The sequence below is a fragment of the Muscardinus avellanarius genome, assembly GCF_963383645.1.
Source record: "Muscardinus avellanarius genome assembly, chromosome: 5".
In the NCBI taxonomy this organism is placed as follows: Eukaryota; Metazoa; Chordata; class Mammalia; order Rodentia; family Gliridae; genus Muscardinus; species Muscardinus avellanarius.
In genome coordinates this window covers 130,651,036-130,657,035 of record NC_137790.1, presented here as the reverse complement: position 1 = coordinate 130,657,035, position 6,000 = coordinate 130,651,036, and positions in this window count along the sequence as shown.

Genomic DNA, 6,000 nt, shown 5'->3' with positions numbered 1-6,000 from the left:
CATGGTGCCAATGCCCTGTCAGGAATATCATAAGGATGGAATGAAACTGCATGTACAGCATGTATTTTTTTTTGTTTTGTGATTTTCCACACTGAGGATTGATGCCCAAGGGCACTCTACCACTGAACTACTTAGCAACCTGAGACCCTGTTCCAAAACAACAACAACAAAAATTTAAAAAGGGCTGAGGGTGTAGCTCAGAGGTAGAATGTCCCCAGGTTCAATCCCCAGTAATACCAAAAAAAATTAAGATAAAATCAAGTTATTAGGATGGGACTTAATCCATATGATCGAAGTTTTTATAAGAGGAGGAGATTATGACAGGCATGCTCACGTCGAGGGCCACCATGCGAGTCACAGTGAGAAAGAAGATGATGTCTACAAGACGAGATGGGGACGCTCACAAAAAACTACACCCGCCAACTCTTGATCATGGACTCCTGGTTCCCAGAACCGTGAGGGAATTTCTGTCTTTAAGTCACCAGGTCTGTGGCACTTTGTTGTGTCAGCCCCAGCAAATGAATACAACCCCCAGTCCCCAGTCCCAGCTCTCAGCACCAAGGTCTCATCCTTGGAGAGGATGTGCCCGCCCACTCAATCTACACAGCGCCCTCCACTCCTCTGTTTTCTTAGCCATGAATTAATTTCACAAACAGAAAATCATTTTATCTGGTGGCCGACATAGTGTCTACGTTAAACTAGAATATAGCTTCAGTAAGAAGTGGCTTTTACAGGACGGAGCCTGGCACAGTGTGCCCCGAATGTCTACACTGCCAAGAGCCAAAGAAGTTACAAAGATAGCTATGATGGGTCCCCTGCAGCCTGCTGCCTGGGTGTGCTAAAAATCCTGGTACTCCTGGAGTGCGGGAGCCCAGGCTGCAGACAAGCAAGCGAGGGTGGTCTGGAGGGTCAGCGCAGAAATGCACAGGGATGGAGGGGAGGAGGTGTCCCAGAGGGAGTGGAACGGCCAGAGGATTAAAACCAGTGCATGAGTGTGGGCAATGCACTCGGTCCGATCGGTCCGATCGACCTCCAGTAACCTGTCCTGGCAGGAAGCATAGGAGCAGGAAGAGAGGTAGGCAGGAGCTTCACCACAAAAAGCTGGCATTCCAAGCTAAGGGACTTGAATTCATTCTCTCTCTCTCTCTCTCTCTCTCTCTCTCTCTCTCTCTCTCTCTCTCTCTCTCTCTCTCCCTCCCTCCCTCCCTCTCTCACTCTCTCTCTCTCCCCCTCCCTCTCCCTCTCCCTCTCCCTCTCCCTCTCCCTCTCCCTCTCTCTACAACTTCCTCTGCCTTTAAGTAGAGGAAAAAAACAAACTTGACCTCTTCGGTTTGTTGTGCAAACAGAAGGAGATAATAATATGTGAAAACATCCACCAATAGGTCCAATTTATAATTCATTTAAAAAATCAGTTGAATAAAAGTTAGAACAGGCATGGTGACACACACCTGTAATCACAGTACTTAGAAGGCTGAGACAGAAGGATGGCAGGTTTAAGGTCAGCCTCAGCAACTTAGCAAGCCTCTGTTTCAGAACAAAACAACAACAACAACAAAAAAAAAAATAGTAAAGGGCTAGGGGTGTAGCTTGGAGGTAGAATGCCCTGGGTTCAATCCACAGTACAAACAAGGAAGAAAAGGAAAATCAGGAGGAGGACGAGGACGACGACAGGGAGGAAGGAGGAAGAAGAGGAAGAAATTCTTAAAAATCAGTTTCATGCCGGGCGTGGTGGCGCACACTTGTAATCCCCACGCTTGGGAGGCAGAGACAGGAGGATCGCGCAGGTTCGAAGCCAGCTGTGCGCGCTGGCTTAGGAGACCCTGTCTCCAAATAAAAATGTAAAAATAGGTCTGGGAGCGTAGCCTGAAGGTAGAAGGGCTTCCAGGAACCCCAGTACCACCCCCCAAAAAAAATCAGTTTCATGCTGGGCATGATGGCACATGCTTGTAATCCCAGTACTTGGGAGGCTCCAACAGGAGGATCGCAGGTTTGATGAGAGGATCGGCAAATTGTGAAACCGTCATTAACCTATTGAGACCCTGTTTCAAAATAAGAATAAAATATGTCTGGTGTGTAGCTCAGAGGTAGAATGCCCCTGGGCTCAATCTCCAGTCACACATACACACACACACACACACACACACACACACACACACACACATAGTTATGTAACTTTCTGTACATGTTGTGTTTCATACGGTCACCCAGTGGGTGGCATACTAGTTCTCATCCACATTCACAATTTTACCAATTGATTCTTCAGTTATCTACCCCTTACCTATATTCATCCAGCAACTTATTCCATTCTGGTTACACGTCCTTCTTTGCCCATGTAAAAGTAAAACTGTGCGCACAAATTTATAGAAATCACATACAAGCAGTGGGCGCCCTTAAGGCCAAAACACTCCTACAGCTCAGCTAAAATTATTGTTGCTAATCTAATGCCATTGTGATCAGAGGACATAACTGATATAAATTGAGCCTTCTTAAATTTCCAGACATGTGTTTCTGTGGCTCAGTATAGGACCTCTCTAGTAATCATCCTTTATACACCTGAAAAGAATGTGCATTCTGCTATTGCTAAGAGATGTGCGCTGTAAATGTCAGGACAAGTTGGTTGACAGTGTTGTTCAACATTAATCTACCCTTGCTGACTGTCTATTTGCTCTACTAATTATTTAGACAAGAGTATTAAAAGATCTCACTATAATTGCGGATTTCTCTACTTTGCAATTCTTATTAGTTTCTGCTGCATGTATTTGCACTACTGTTATTAGGTAAATAAAATATTTAAGATCATTCTATCCTCTTTTTTATTTTATTTTATTATTTTTTTTGTTTGATAAACTGATTTTTTTTAAATTGGTGCACTGTATTCATACATCATAGTGGGATACAAACTTTTATAGACATACATGCACACATCGCCCAGTCAGCCCCCACCCGATCCCCACCCCATTCCCTCCCCATCCCTCCTTCCCATGCTTGGCTTAGTGGTTGACTTCTAGTATTATAGCAATTTATCCAAAATTAAAAATGATAATTTCACATAACAGTTTCATTTGTCTGATACCAAGCTTTTGATGACTTAAAGATAACATTTCAATATTTCTTTTTGCTTTCTTTCTTACCAGAGAATATTTTTTTTTCTATTTTTTTAGGTGAAACTATCATATATTTATATATTTATTTTTCAGAAAAAAAATCTATCCTAATATGGAATATGGACTCTAGATACCCAAAACGATCTTGACAAAGAACAAAGCTAGAAGATATATATTTTCTGATTTCAAACCATATAAAGCTACAATAATTGAAACAGTGTAGTACTGTTCTAAAGGCAGATATATAAACCACTGGAGTTAAATAAAAGCCTAGAGCTAAATTCTTCCCTATATCATCAAGTTATTTTTGACAAGGTTTCCACGAACATTTGGTGGTGGAAATAATAATCTTTTAACTAAATATTGTTGAAAAATAATACTTACATGGAAAAGAATAAAATTGGACCCTTACCTAATCCCATATACAAATATTAACTCAAAATAGATAAAAGACCTAAATATAAATCTTAAGACTATAAACTTTTAGGAGAAAATCTGGGTCATAAAACCTCACAACATTGAAATTGGCAGTGATTTCTTGGATATGATTTCAATGGCACAGGCAACAGAAGAGTATACAAACTCCCTAAAAAATAAAAAAAATATTGTATATCCAAAGACAATGTAAACAGAGTTAACAGTTACTAATAGAATGGGATAAAATATTTCCAAATGCTATATCTGAAGGTATATTAATATTGCAACTAGACATCCTAAAAATTAACAACAATAAAGGCAAACAATACCATTTAGAGATAGGTAAAAGACTAACATAAATAATGAATCTCCACAGATAACCAATCTTAGTTGTCTGTTGGATGGAAAATCTTGTTTCTCTGGTTCTGGTGTGTGTTACCTATTTCTTCTTTGTAGTTAATCTCTTTGAGTATTTTCTCTAGCGCTGGTTTTGAAGACATAAATTCCTTCAGTTTCTGTTTGTCATGGAAGCTTCTTATTTTTCCATCTAATTTGATAGAAAGTTTTGCTGGGTAGGAAATTTTTGGCTGGAAGTTGTTTTCTTTCAGAGTTTGGAATATGTTACTCCAAGCCCTTCTGGCTCTCATGACTTGGTTTGGGAAGTCTGGAGTGATTCTAATTGGTTTGCTTCTGAATGTCACTTGGTCCTTTGTTTTTGTTGCCTTTAAGATTCTCTGCTTGGCTTCCACATTGGTCATTTTGACAATTGTGTGGCGTGGGGATCCTCTTCTCCGATCCTGTCTAAAGGGAGTTCTATAAGTTTCCCGGACCTGTGTATCAACCTCTTGCTCTATGTTTGGAAAATTTTCTGCTATTACTTCCTTGAAGAGATTGTTGATCCCTTTGGTTTCACTTTCTTTTCCCTCCTCTATTCTAATTATTCTTAGGTTAGCTCTCTTAAAATGGGCCCATATTTCTTCAATGTCAGATTCCTGCTGTCGGATATTTTTTTCTAGATTAGAAACTATGCATTCATTTTTGGAATGATCATCTTCTAAGAGTGAGATTCTGTTCTCTATGTGGTCTAATCGGTTGTTCATGCTTTGAATTGAGGCCTTTACTTCATTAATTGCATCTTTTATCTCTTTTTGGCTCTCTCTGAATTCTTTTCGAAGCACCTCTATTATTTCTATAGTTATTTTCCTAATTTGATCTTCTAGAAATCTCTGATTTTCTGTTTTATCAGGTTCTGATGTTGTGGGGTTGTGGGCATTCATTGCTCCATTGTTATTCCTCTTTCCCATGATTTCGGAAGTTTGTGCCTTCTCTGGGTTCTTCCCTTGGGTCACTATGACTTCGCTTAAGGTGCTCTGGATCTCGAGTCTGTAGTATCTCTGACCCCACTACTCCTTTACTGGGTTGTATCACAGAGTCTCCAACCAAGGGAGTCAATAGAGGCTGCTTTAGACTATGGGGGGGGGGGTGCCATGTTGCACATTCTCCTATGGTGTGATATCTCTGCCACCGCCCCTCCCCCACTGGGTCAAGTCCCAGGGAGTACAGTACTGGGATTTCTCCTCTGTGGCCCACAATTTGACTCACTGTTCTTGAGTACGCAGATGTAGCTGTACTGGACTTGGTGAATTCGCTGCTGCCGCCGCCGGTGGCAATATGGCACTGCTGCCACGCCCTTGGCCATGAGGCTGGCATATTTTTTCTTCTCTGGTTTTGATTTCCACTCTGAGTCCCTGCAGCGTGTGCTGAGCTCAGCCACTGGGAGCTTTAGATGTTCCCTGCGCCAAGAAATCCCGCCTGGCTGTTCCGCAGCGGCTCACCTCGGCTTGCTGTAGCCGTCCTGTGAATTCGCCGGTTGGCCGGCAGTATGGCGCTGCTGCCGCGTCCTCGGGCGTGAGGCCGGTGTATCTCCTCTGTGGCTCTGAGCTCTGTTCTCAGTCCGCTTTCTCTCTGGAGCCTGGTAATTTTTTTGTTTCTCTGGTGATGGTGTTTTCTGGCTATGAAAGGCGCTGATTTTTTGGTAATGGAGATTGGTTGTTAGCGGTGCTCTTAAGCCCCACTTTTCTCGGTCGCCATCTTCCCGGAAGTCTCCATTCTATCCTCTTGAAGAATTAACTCTACTATAATTAAATGACCTTCTTTATCCCTGGTAATAGTCTTTGCTCTGAAATCTCATAGTAATTTAGCCATTCCAGCTATCTTTTGACTAGTAATAGTATGTCATATCTTTTGCATCATTTTTACCTTTACCATATTTGCATCTTTTTTTTTCCAAATCTGGGGATGAAACCCAAAGGCATTTGACCTCTGAGCTACACACCCAGCCCTGTTTTTTATTCTTTATTTTGAAACGGGTTATCATCGAGTTGCAGAGGGCCTCACTAAGTAGCTGAGGCTGTCCACGAACCGCGATCCTCCTGTCTCAGCCTGCCAAATGCTGGGATTACAAGCGTGCGCCACCACA